The sequence below is a fragment of the Jaculus jaculus genome, chromosome 12, assembly GCF_020740685.1.
Source record: "Jaculus jaculus isolate mJacJac1 chromosome 12, mJacJac1.mat.Y.cur, whole genome shotgun sequence".
In the NCBI taxonomy this organism is placed as follows: Eukaryota; Metazoa; Chordata; class Mammalia; order Rodentia; family Dipodidae; genus Jaculus; species Jaculus jaculus.
Window position 1 is genome coordinate 14,453,180 of NC_059113.1, and position 14,079 is coordinate 14,467,258.

At 45.7% G+C, this 14,079-nt stretch overlaps 1 pseudogene; it reads right to left on the reverse strand.

Annotated features, from left to right (window-relative positions):
- Positions 1-3,974: 3,974 nt before the first annotated feature.
- Positions 3,975-4,434, reverse strand: LOC101602930 (annotated as a pseudogene).
- Positions 4,435-14,079: the final 9,645 nt, after the last annotated feature.

Sequence of the window (14,079 nt, forward strand, 5' to 3'; positions counted from 1 at the left end):
CCTCTGCAATTTCTCCTGGGCCATGGCATACGTGGTACAGGTGACACATCCCATGGTGGGTAGTCAGCAATCTTCTTCTCTTATCTAAGGATCATGGTTCTCCTTCACTTTCTCTGTCAACTATAAAAGAAAACAGGTTCTTCGACCAAGAGTGAGAGGAGCTTGGGCTGAAGGGGGTATGCATAGTTATTTGAGAGACTTTTTGGGTGTATAAGCCCATTCTCTTTCTCCAGAGAGCAGTGGGGTCTTCCCCCTGAAGTCTGTGTGTTTCTTGACCATAGATTTCTGACTTGGTTTCCAGTTCCAGATGAATTCTTTCCCACTGAGTGGGCCTCATGTCCAATCAGAGAGCAGTTGCTTACCTGCAGAGACTGTGTGATACTATTGCACACGTTTGTACTTCTTGTCTGCCTGGTTGATTTTATAGTCTGCGTGGTCCCCTGATTATTCAGCCTGTTAGTGATCACTGTCCTCCAAGGGCTTTCTAGCACTATGGGGACTAGCCAGGAGGTAGCTAGTTTCCCTTTCAGTTCCAGAATGGACTTTTGATGTCCTGTGACCACCACCTGTGTTGTCTTTAGCAATAAGTAGGGTTTTACCTTTTAGCTCTGGGAGGTAATCAAGTGTTTTAGCAATGGCCTACATTGTTTTGAGGGCCTCATGGATCTCCCTGGTGAACAGCTCACTTTGGGTGTAATCCAATTCCTGGACTGGGATTTATCAGGTAGAGTCCATGTTTTTTTTTTTTTTAATTTTTCTTTTGTTTATTTTTATTTATTTATTTGAGAGCAACAGAAAGAGAGAGAGAGAGAGAGAGAGAGAGAGGCAGATAGAGAGAGAGAGGGAGAATAGGCACGCCAGGGTCTCCAGCCACTTCAAACAAACTCCATACGCGTGCGCCCCCTTGTGTATCTGGCTAACGTGGGTCCTGGGGAATCGAGCCTCGAACCAGAGTCCTTAGGCTTCATAGGCAAGTGCTTAACTGCTAAGCCATCTCTCTAGCACAGGAGTTCATGGTTTTAAGGTTAAGTTTGTCCACCTTTTTGGGGCCACTTTGTCAGGAGTAGCCCTCCTCCTCCCTTTTGGGTATTTAGTCTGAAGGAGGGCTTCTATTGAACTGACTCATGTTTTAACTTTTGTGTAATTCCCTCCCTACCCTCTGCCTCCTACCTCTCCAAGCCCCTCCCACCCCAACATTCTGTCCCTCCCCTAGTCTGTCGAGTAACTCCTCTGTTCTCTCCATGTTTCTTCTCTCTTGTGGGCTCATCCTAGTTTTAGGTCCGCATTTCTCGTGGTTACGACCATTGTTACTGATCTCCACTTGATCCCCATTAGGAACCACAGATGAAAGAGTACATGCTTGTCTTTCTGTTCCTGTGTGACGTCACTTAGAATGATTTTTCTTTTCCAATTCCGTCTATTCTCCTGAAAACTTTATCATTTCATGTTTCCTTGCTGCCAAGTAGAAGAGTCCCATTGTGCATACACGCCACGTCTTCATTATCCATCTGTCAGTTGATGGGTATCTGGGCTGATTCCAGTTCCTAGCTGTTGTGACTAGAGCAGCAACAAATATAGTTGAGCAAGTATCTTTGTAGTAAAGAGTGGAGTCTTTAGGTGTATGCCCAGAAGTGGTAGAGCTGGATCAAATAGTATATCTAGTTTCATCATTTCAGGAGTATCTATATTAATTTCCATGGTGGCTGCACAAGTTTACACTCCTACTAGCAGTGGGTAAGTGTTCTGAGGGGTTCTTTATGAGTTGGATTCTTCTTTAGTCTTTGAGACAGAGTCCCTTGTTCAACCTAAAGCTTACTGACCTGGCTAGATTATCTAGTCAGCAAGCTCCAGGGATTCCCTGTCTGGCATCCCCATTGCAGTGATTATAGGTGGGCACTGAAACCACACCCAACATTATTCTGTGGGTGCTGGGGATCCAAACTCAAGTCCTCATCCACTTTATCCACTTAGACTCCTCCCAAGTTCTCTTGGTAGAAGTTGTACTGAATTCATTACATGTTGTCACAGTAACAGAAATAAAGTGATATGCTCTGAGCAAACAAAACTCACCTGGGGTTTCATTTAGTACTTAGGCCACCAGATTGTGATCTCTGAGATAGTAGATAATGTGGGCAGTCAAAATATGGCATTTTTGTACATTGTTGTAAGAAGTGTGAGAAAATTTCTATGGGAGCTCCAAAGTGAGGCTCTTAACCTATACTTGGGTACAGAGTGAAACCTTTCTGGACACTAAAGCAATCCTTGAAGACTGTGCAAATACTACATAATAAAGAAGTCATGGTGAGAGGGGAGGATAGTGGAGGCCAAAGCCCCACCATGCATAAAGATGGGTCAGTGTGGGGCTGGAGAGATGGCTTAGTGGTTAAGGTGCTTGCCTGAAAAGCCAAAGGACCCAGGTTTGATTCCCCAGAACCCATGTAAGCCAGATGCACAAGGGGGCTCACACATCTGGAGTTTGTTTGCAGTGGCTGGAGGCCCTGGAGCACCCATTCTCTCTCTGTCTCTCCTACCTGCCCATTTCTGTATCGCTCTCCCTCAAATAAATAAATAAAAATAAAATATATAAAAAAGATGGGTCAGTGTGGAACACCATGTCAGATAAGGTAGGAACTATAAGTGGTTTAGGTTTAACAAAAATGTAGCTTGCAAGTTAAGAATGAAGATAGCAGCAGAAGACAGGCTATCACTCACAGGAAGCCTCATTGGGCTGAAACACCTAACCTTTGTTTTCTAAGCACTGGAGAACTTCAGGTTTCCTTTTGAAGCAGAGAACTGATACCAGACAGGTCACTTTGGGAACAGAGTGGGGAATGGCGCTGAGGAGCCAAGACAGACTTTAGGAAGACCCATCAGGAGGTCGTTGCATTGGCCCTCGGATGATCCGAGGCTGAGTGCTCTTGAGATGTTGAAGGTGGACATTCTGATAGACGGGACGATCGTCTGGCACGCAAAATGCTCAGACGTTTTAACTTACTGCACATGAGGGAGAGGCCTTTGGCTAGAAAATGTTGGAACAAACTGCTTCCAGCTGTTCTGGGGGAGGGGCAGTTCAGGAAATCCTGAGCTTAAGCTGGTTTTGAGAAGGTGCTTTGTATAGGACCTATCTTTCTGTCTTTTTTTTTTTTAATTGAGAACTTTATTATATAACCATATTGCAAATTGATCACATTCCTATTGAGTTATACTTTTATGTTTCTTCTCCTCCACACCCTTCCCCTGAAGGACCCTCTTCATTGAACTTATAGTCACTGCGGGGTCACGAACGCACCAGTTGGTCTCTGTGGGTTGGACAGTGCCTTAGTATACACAGTCCCACCATGTGGCTCTTATATTCTTTCCATCTCCTCTTCTGCAATGTTCCCTGAGCTTTGGAGGACATGTTATAAAGTCTCCTTTAGTGTTGAGCTTTCAGCAGCCTCTGACTCTTTGCTTTGGTGGGTTTTGAGTCTTCTCAGTGTCTACTTCCGTCTCCTTGGTGGAGGATTCCAGCCTAGCAGTGAGAGCAGCACTCAGGTCTGATTCTTTACTTCCTCTGTAATGTTTCCTGGCTTCTGGCAGATGTGATAAAGATGACCCACCTTTTGCCAGACAGTTAGCTTTCTTTTCTTGTCATAATGATGAATCTTGGTGTCCCTAGCATTCACTGCCATCTGTAAAAAGCAGATTCTTTAGCCAAGAGTGAGAGCAGCATGGATCAAAGGGGACAGCTAAACTTAGACATTTAGAAGACTTAAATTTTTTTTTTTTTATATTTTGGTTTTTCGAGGTAGGGTCTCACTCTAGCTCAGGCTGGCCTGGAATTCACTATGTAGTCTCAGGTTGGCCTTGAACTCACTGCGATCCTCCTACCTCTGCCTCCCAAGTGCTGGGATTAAAGGTGTGCGCCACTACGCCTGGTTTAGAAGACTTTTTTTTTTTTTTTTTAATGGCCAGGATCATTGAATCTTAAGTGTTCAGGGAAAGCTGTACACAAGACGGCTCCACTCCTGCGTCTTCTCAAGTGCTTCCTCCTTGTACTTGCCCTTCTCCTTTCCTACTTGGCGAGATTTGGCTTTCTGTTCCAGGATCTTCTTGCGATCTTTATCCAGTTTTAGCCTGGTGATCACCACCTTGCTGGGGTGGATGCCCACATGGACAGTTGTGCCATTAGCCTTTTCCTTCTGCACCCGTTCAATGTAGATGACATATTTCTTCCTGTACACCTGGACTACTTTGCCAGTCTGCTGACCTTCATAGTGTCCTCGTACCACCTGAACTTCATCATCCTTTCAGATAGGAACGAACACTGTACCTCTGTCTCAGCTCTTTGGAAAAAGGGGAAGACATAGTCTTCCTCCAGATGTGGGAAGGTGCATTGAAAGGCCTTTTACAGTTCTTGCTTCTGTCAGAAGTCACAAAGGGATTGAACTTCATTTTGGCAGCTGCCACTCTTTTTTTGATGGGTTCTCAGAACCAGCTATGAATTCCCTCCCACTGAACTGGCCTCGTATCCAATCAGAGAACAGTTGATAACCTCTACAGCCCGTGTGCCACATGTTGCCTGGTTGGTTGATTTTTGTAGCTTACATGATCCTCTGTTGCTTCTAGCAGGAACGAATTCTTATCAGTTAATTTGAGCGAAGGATGGAAATAAAAGGCTGATGAAGTTGGAGATTTTTTTGTAATTGGCCTGGATCCTGAGGAAAATGAAAAGAAATGTGAAACATCAGATGTCCATTTGCATTCTAATATATTACGTTTTCCATGTCGAGCTCTTAGGGAGTCCAGCCTGGGGAAGCATCTTGAATGACAAGCTAAGAAATCTGGGGTTCCTCCCATGATAGAAAAGCAGCTTGATTTTAAATGGGATGAAAAGCTTGATTTTTTTTTTTTCTCACATGATATGTTTCCATCATTCTAACCACATCACATTATTGTAAAAGTATTCTGAAAATGCTCCTAAAATTTTTAGGAGAAAATGATGTCCCCCCCTCCCAAATTTCTCTTGGTATTAAATAACCCTGGAGTTAGGTAGGGCCCCTGGGACTCTGAGAAGTTAAATGTAGTAGCCAGGACAAAACCCAATACTCCTTGGCTTTTGTACTTTCTGATGTTTCATTTTGCTCTGCGAGGCTGGGCAGATTGGGAACGACGCAGTGTGATGAGATTAGGAGCGGAGTCATGTTGAGGATGGGGCAAAGTCCTGATCCCTTAAGTTACCACTGCTCTCCAAGCAGAATTCTTCCCAGTCTCTGCCTTCACTTTGATATCTAAGTGATCTCAAGGGTGCTGGCCCTCATGCTAGCCCAGGGTTCCTGGCATCCCTGTCTGTAGTACACATTTCCTTTAGGCTGTTAGATGATGAGGATGTCTTTGTCACCTGGGGGGGGGGGGGAGGGAGTGGCCAGCATGGACAAAATAGAAAAGAGCACAGAACTGGGATTGCTTTGGAACAGATGCATTTGTTACCTAGAAAGAGGTTATTTTAAAATGTGAAGATTCCCAGAGAGAGCATTATATAACAGATGGATATTATTTCCCCATCGAGTGTCTTATTTTCTTAATTGGCTTCACATGTGTATGTTTATATAGTGTTAGGATTAAATTCTTATTTTAGAAATCGTTTATTCCAGGGGTTCTTAACCTAATGTCTCTACTGTGTACTCAGAGGGAGTTGATAGCATTCACCAGATTTTCAGAGACATACAACATAAAAAGTGTTAAGGATGGACATCTATCTATCTACCTATCTGACTAATTAAATCGGCCTAATCAAAATCAGAACAAAATCAGAGAAGCTGGGTAGTCTGCCAATGGCTGGGTACAGGGATCTGGGAAACTTGGCAGCTCAGTCCAAGGAGCTGGGACCCTCAGAACAAGGGGACCAATGATCTGCTCGGACCAATGGCCGAGAGTTTCTCTGAAGAGTCACTGGTGTGACTCCAAGTCGAGGGGTTGAAGAAGCTGGAGTCCGATGTTCCCAGAGAGTGGCAGCAGATAACTGATAGAGAACAATGAAGGCAGGGGCTGGCTTTCTCTCTCTTCCGCCTTTGTTCCACTCAGGTCTCCAGCCACCGGACTGTGCTGCGTGCATTCAGGGTGGGTCTTTTCTCCTCTGTTGTCCTACATGCCATTCCCGTGTGCTGGTTCCTCACAGGGAGCTTTCCCCATCTCCTCCATGTCTCCCAGGACAATCAAGTATACAATCGAGATCAGCCGTCTTGGACTGGGGAGATGCTTGGTGGGTTAGCGCTCTTGCTGGCAAGTGTGAGGGCCTGAGAGATGGCCTAGCTCCCATGTAAAAGCTGGGTACGGTTGTACGCACCTGAAGCCCCAGTTGTAAGGGGGATGGAGACAGCAGCATCGCCAGGTTCGGCCTGAGACTCTGACTTCGGTGACTAAGGTGGAAGAGCAGTGGAGGACACCTGACATCACCTTCCTCTGGCATCTGCACATATGTGCACACACCTGAACACACATGTGCATTCACTATACTACATATATGTATTCCCACACATTACCTGTCCTCCTCCAACACACACACACACACACACACACACGAGAAAATAAGGGCCAGAAAAGTCTAGAAAGCCTAAGGCAGTGCCTTTGAGTGAAGCCAACATGCTTAACCTTTTTACTTGTGGTTTTGGGTCCCATGATTTGTGGAAGGGTCACAGGACAGTACGGACACTCTCCAACATGCTCTGGTCTCCTCTCCTGGACATGTTCTGTCAATGGTGACATCTTCATGCACCTTAGCTTTTAGTTCCTATCTCAGAACCTATCACAGAAGCAGATATTTCTGCAAACAGGACTCACCTCAGCCTGTGCCATGTCAAATGACCACAAAGACCGGAAGCCTGTGAGCAGACACAGCACTTGAATTTTAGGCATTAGGTTTGTGGAAAGCTGGGGAGATGGCTCAGCAGTAAAAGACACATGCTTGCAAAGCCTGTGGGCCTGGGGTTCAATTCCCTGGTACCCAAGTAAAGCCAGATGCACAAAGTGGTGTTATGCATCTGGAGTTTGTTTGCAGGACAAGAGGCGCTTGCACGCCCATGCCTTCTCTCTTTCCCTCCCTCTCTCTAGTATCTATCTATCAGCTATCCATGAAGGTTTGTGGAGAAGGCAGCTTGGGTAGGGCTTTTTGGTGTTTTTAAAAATCTCACCTGTAGGAAGCTGCCTGTTTTCTTTAAATTTCATAGGTGAACTTGACACTGCAGATGCTCGCATTTTGGATTTTTGACCTCTTCTGCCCGTTCCTTTCTTGTGTGAGAATAATATGCCCTCCCCTCTCCTCCCAATATCATGCACTTCCTGGCTGAGAGCAGGAATGAGTCTGCAGGTGGCTTGGAGGAGCCCCAGTGGTCTCAGGCTTAGCTCTGGAGGCTGCCAAGGGAGATCCCAGCTCCATCCCGAAAGGTGAACCTAAACCCAGCTTGCCTTTAGGCTCAGGACAGAGGACCGAATTCCTGTCTGCTTCTGGACTTGAGGCAGTGTCTTGAGGACTGCATGGCTGAGAAAGAGGAAACAGGTGGATACCACGTGGGCTGCAGGAAGTTGGGGGTCAGTGACCCACCCTGGGGCTGGGAGGCGATTGCTCCCTCTGGAGCCTGGTGTGTGAATCATCGGGTTGCTGAGCTGTCAGGCAGCAGAGAGCGGAACTTAAGAGTCAGGTGAGAGGCCCTTTTAGTATTTCTCCTTCCTAATGATAGATACATTAGACACAGGAGAGAACTGACATGGCAATTTACACTTGTGGATGACACTTCCAAGGTGCCTTCATGGAGCTGTGGGACTTTGGAGTTGAAGGGAATGCTAGTTGGTTATTTATGGGGTCTTACCATTTCCATTCAAAGCTACTGGATTTTATGGAGGAGAGAGGTGACCTGTTCACGGCTGTACAGCATGAAAGGACCAGAGGACATCTGGTTCCAGGTGGTGGGTGCACCTTTCTGTAGCTGACGTGGAATTCTGTCAAATGGGAAATGGCCGTCATGACTAGAATGAACCCAGTGGCAGTGAGTTGTAAATAAGAATTTCATCTATCACATGCTATTTTCCTATTGATTTGTTAGTTTCATAATTTGTCTTATGAATTGTCTTTAGAATTAATGAAACTTAGATTTCTTTCTTTTTTTTTAAATACAGATCTAGGGAGGAAACTCCTTTATTTTTAAATTTTATTTATTTATTTATTTTTAATTAATTAATTTATTTATCTGAGAGAGAGAAAGAGAGAGGGAGAGAATGGGTGCATCAGGGTCTTCAGCCACTGCAAACAAACTCCAGATGCATGTGCCCCTCCGGTGCATCTGGCTTATGTGGGTCTTGGGGAATTGAACCGGTTTTCTTTTGGCTTTGCAGTCAAATGCCTTAACTGCTAATCCATCTCTTCAGCCCCTTACTTATTTACTTGAGAGAAAGAGGGAAAGAGAGGGAGAGAGTGAGAGAGAGAGAGAGAGAGAGAGAGAGAGAGAGAGAGAGAGAGAGAGAGAGAGGGAGAGAGAATGGGCACACCAGGGCCTTCAGCCACTGTAAATGAACTCCTGATGTATGTACCACCTTGTGCATCTGGCTTACATGGGTCCTGGGGAATTGAACCTGGGTCCTTTGGCTTTGCAGTTAAGTGCCTTAACTGCTAAGCCATCTCTCCAGACCAGATTTCTTTCTTTGTGTGTGTGTGTGTGTGTGTGTGTGTGTGTGTGTGTGTGTGTGTGTGGTAAGTGCATATATGTATGAACGTTCATATGTGTGTGTATATACTCAAGTATGTGTGCATGTGTACATGTGAATGGAGGCCAGAGGTTGACATCAGGTGTCTTACTGGATTGCTCTCCACCTTATGTATTGAGACAAAATCTCTCATTGAACTTAGAGCTCACCATTTTGGCTGGTCTAGCTAGCCAGTGAGCCCAAAGGCTTTCCTGTCTCTGCCTCCCCAGTGCTATGATTAAATAGGCATGCCACCATGGTTGGCATTTCACATGGTTGCTAGGGATCTGAACTCAGGTCCCTATGCTTAAATAGCAAGCACTTGACCTACTGAGCAATCTCCACAAACCCCACTTAGACGATTTCTGAGCCTCCTTCCTTACATGTGCTGCCAAGCTTTGTTTTCGCTTATTTCTTGCATTTAATGCTGAGAGCCATTAAGCATGCTATGGGGTGTACATCCTTGTTGAAGGAGGTTAAATAGAGAGAAAAATGGGCAAGAAGCGAGGCAGTGCGGGAACTAGGAGGAAGTCACCGAATGGATTACTCTGTGACTTTAGTTAGATAATATGAGCTCAGCACAACACCTAGCACAGTGTAGGCCTTCAGTAAACATTGAATATTTAAATGTTAAGCTCAGTCATTAACATAATTTTCATACCCTTAGAAAGTCCTGTTTTCCACTTGGCTTTGTAAAGCTGAGTGTTCTTGTTTCCTCTTGTAAATGCAAACACAGATGTGTATTCTAAGTTGGGTCACCTGGCGTTTATAGCATCTCTAGGGTATACAAAGGGCTTTCACGTCAGTTTTGTTTAGATTTTTTTTTTACATGCTCATTAATTTTCACAGCATTCTTGTGAGACAAGGATTAGAGGTACTGTCCATGAACTAATGAAAGTACAGAAAAGTTTAGGCACTTATCAAACATCACAGAGAAAAAATCCTGACAGCCAAGAGCAGTACTGACATCTCTAGACTTACAGGCTTACTGTCAGCTGTTCATATAATTGGTGTGAGTGTGTGTGTGTGTGTATAAACATGCACATTTTCTCCTTCAGTTAGGTTTCGCAGACTGTTGGTACACTTATGCATCATTATAGTTTTCCCTGGAGGAACAGGAAGGCATGACTGGAATGGTGCTGATGAAGGCAAGACAGAGTGGGTGAAAGGTTCTTTCTGTTCTGTTCCCCAACCAAAGGCATTTTGGGCATCAGTGAGGTGGTGATGTCAGCGGCACTTTGGAGACTGGCAGTGTGATACCCAGGGCTCCTAAAATTGTGTTGTAAAGGTGAATATTGTTCTGTCTCTGGGCGAGGGTTGCTCACTGAAATTATGGTGTCTGATTCTGGGTTCGGGGGTTGGGGTAATAGCACCCCCGTGACAAGGAGCCCTCCTCTTCAAAGGCAGCCTCAGTGACTCTGGCCAGTGGACATCTGCTCCAGGCCTGGTCCACTGCCATCTCTGACCATCTCAAACCCTGCATGGACCTATGGACTCTTCCTATCCTCATTTTCTGCCAAGCACAATTATTTTTAGTTTGTTTGAGAGAGAGAGAGAGAGAGAGAGATTGGGAAAGAGAGAGAGAGAGAATTGGCACACCAGGGCCTTAGCCACTGAAATTGAACTCCAGACGCCTGCACCACCTAGTGGGCACGTGTGATCTTGCACCTGCCTCACCTTTGTGCATCTGGCTTATGTGGGATCTGGAGAGTCAAACATGGTTCCTCAGGCTTCACAGACAAGCATCTTAACTGTCAAGCCATCTCTCCCACCCATTGATTTTATTTTTTTGCCTTGCTTGTTAATTGGTCTTTGGACCTGCTTTATTTTGGGTGTCTTAACTGTATTCTGATGTCCATGTTCATTCTGAGCATCCTGACTTTGTACCCTCTCTGGTTTTTATCTATCTTGGTCTTAACTTTGATCCCCTTGCCTCCTCCCCCTGCCTATGCTCAGAAAAAAGAGCAAACACAGGCTGAGAAGTTTCCTACAGTGATAGGCACTGAACTGGGACTTGAGGTTAGGGTGACCTCAATCAAGTTAGAGCAGAACTCTGGAGTGGCGAGGGGAGGTCCACGGGTAAGGAATACGGTGTGGTGTCATAGGCAAAGTATGGCTTTGGAGTTGAGCAGAAATGAGTTCAAACTATGAGTGGGCTCCGGGACTCACAAAAATGTAAAAAGTTCCCACATCGACCTTGACTTTCTTACCTGCAAGATGGGCACATCACAGTGCACTTTGCAGTGTTCTTGGGTCTGCTAGCGAATCTGAAAGCCGTCAGCACAGTGGTCCTGCATGTTCTCAAGCAATGCTAATTTTCCATCATTTCCTGCGGGCAGCGCTGGCGTAGGCAGGGAAGCAGCAGGAAGAGGCAGAGAGGAAAAGGTTCTCCTTTCCGTTCTCGTCCCTTGTGTGGCCAGTTGCTCAAAGCTGAGGAACAAAACTTCCTCCTGACAGACGTGCAAGCCCCTGGGCAGGGTGGGATGTCTGGACGACAGGACTTGCACACTGCGCTAGTGAGTTTTTTTTTTTTTTTTTCTCCAATTGTTAAACCTCAATCTGGGACCAGGGGAGATGGCTCAGCGGTTAAAGACACTCGCTTGCAAAGCCTGCTTCGCAATTCCTCATTAACCACGCAAAGTCAGACACAACGTGACACACGAGTCTGATGTTTGCAGAGGCAAGAGACCCCAGCACGGCTGCACGTGCACATTTGCATGGGTGTGCACAAATAACTTTTATTTTTTATTTATTTATTTTTAAAAATTTTTTTATTTATTTATTTGAGAGCGACAGAGACAGAGAGAAAGACAGATAGAGGGAAAGAGAGAGAGTGGGCGCGCCAGGGCCTCCAGCCTCTGCAAACGAACTCCAGACGCGTGCGCCCCCTTGTGCATCTGGCTAACGTGGGACCTGGGGAACCGAGCCTCGAACCGGGGTCCTTAGGCTTCACAGGCAAGCGCTTAACCGCTAAGCCATCTCTCCAGCCCCACAAGTAACTTTTAAAAAGGGCTGGGGAGATAGCTTAAAGGCTAAGTGTGCTTCCTGTGCAAGCATGAGGGCCTGAGGGGCTGCAAAGTGCCCGAGTTTGAGTTGCCAGATCCCAGTAAAAAGCTAGATGTGGCCACTAGTGCCTCTAACCCAGTCTCACAGATGGGCATCAGAGACAAGGGAATCTCCCTGGTTCGTGAAAAATAGTAAGCTACGGGGTAAGAGACTTCTGCTCAAAATGAGAATGGGCGGAAGAATGACGGAGTGGGACATGTGAAGTTCTGGTCTGTCCACGTGGGTGAGTGCCCCCTGCCACGATGATCTCATGGGGCATTACGAGGGCATGTACATTGCCCCCCCCCAACAAATACTCACAAGCAAAAAAAAAAAAAAAAAAGTCTGGGGCTGGAGAGATGGCTTAGCGGTTATGGCATTTGCCTAAGGATCCCGGTTAGATTCTCCAGGTCCAGGGGGCGCATGCGTCTGGAGTTTGTTTGCAGTGGCTGGAGGCCCTGGCACACCCATTCTCTCTCTCTCTCTCTGCCTCTAATAAAATAAATAAAAATAAATAAAATGTTAACAACGACAACAACAAAAGACAGTCTGGGGATAGAAAGGGATGCGATCCCTCCTCCCAAGTACTCAGATCTCTTATTCTTATCCTCCATCCTGTGGTGATCTTGTGTATGCAGCACAAGGCATTGTTGTAGAAACTTGTGTTGCCTTGAGTCTTGTAGCAGCCTGGATCTCTCCTCAGTCATTTGTTCCTATTTTTAAAGTATTATTTATTAGAGAAACAGAGAGAGAGAGAGAGAGAGAGAGAGAGAGAGAGAGAGAGAGAGAGAGAGAGAGGGAGAGAGAGGAGAGAGACAGAGAGTTTGAGAGAGAGAGAGAGAGAGAGAGAATGGGTGCCCCATGGCCTCTAGCCACTGTAAATAAACTCCAGATGCACGCTCCACCTTGTGCATCCAGCTTACGTGGGACCTGGGGAATCAAACCTGGGTCCTTTGGCTTTGTAGGAAAGTGCTTTAATCACTAAGCCATATCTGCAGCCCCATTTGCTCCTATTAATCAGATGAACATCTATGAACATGTTTCAGCTTGTGGACCAAAGAACCTTATCCTAACCCCTTTGGCAGAAAGACCTTCTTCTCACATCATGTTCATCTTTTTTTTTTTTTAATTTAATTTATTAGTTTTCATTTCAGTGAATACAGGCAGTTTGGTACCATTATTTAGGCTCATCTGTGATCTACCCCCTCCCATTAGACCCTCCTTGTTAATGCTTGCTGCTAAGCACAGCTCTTTACACATGTGTTGACTGGCTGCTCTGTCTAGGTTCTGATCAATGGTTCAGGATTCCTATCTATGGGCTCGAACCTCTGCTTACAAGATGGAGGGATTGGTCCCGGTCTAACATGTTAACACATGTGATCTAGAAGCCTCTCCAAGATCCTCCTTGTTGTCTTTCAAGACTGAAAATGCTACTGGTCATGGCTCAGTACTTGTGTCTTTGACACTGAATGTTCAAGATGTTTTTAACTATTTATTTAATTATTTTTATTAATTATGGGCATACTCAGTATGAAAACAACACATTTTGTTATCATCCTTACCCTCATCCCTGGCTCCCTCCTCCAAAGGAACCCTCCTCACTGGGGATGCTGGTTATCCCCATGGGGATTGTGGGTGGTGCATTGTGGTGGTAGCCATCAGTAATGCGGAAGAGGCGATGTCTCTGTGCGTAATGTCCCAACTTGTGGCTCTAACAATCTCTCCGCCCCCTCTTCTGTGAATTTGCCTGAGCCATGTTGGGTTTGTTTTAGGTCTACTTCAGTGATGGGCTCTTGGGAGCCTCTGTGTCTCTGTATCTCTATATCTCTGGTTGGTAGGAGTTGAGTGTCCTCTGTGTCTATCTCCTTCACCGTTGTGCTGATATCAAGTTCACCAAGAAAGCAGCATTCTTACTCATCTCCCCAGTTCCTCTATGGTTTCAGCTGGGGCCCTGGTGAAGGTGAAATGTGATGAGCTGATTCTCTCCTCAGGTCCTGCATCCCTCTGAAAAAGGGAAGCATTATTTTAGAGAGAGTGTGTGAGTGAGTAACAGAGAGAGAGAGAGAGAGAGAGAGAGAGAGAGAGAGAGAGAGAATTGGTGTGCTAGGGCCTCAACCATTGCAATCAAACTCCAGATGCTTTTGTTACCTATTGGGCATGTGTGACCTGGCACTTGCCTCACCTTTGTGCGTATGGCTGACGTGGGATCTGGAGGGTTGAACATGGGTCCTTAGGTTTTTTGCAGGCAAGTGCCTTAAATGCTAAGGCATCTCTCCAGCCCATGTTCAGGATTTTTGACCATGAATTTCAGCTGAGTGC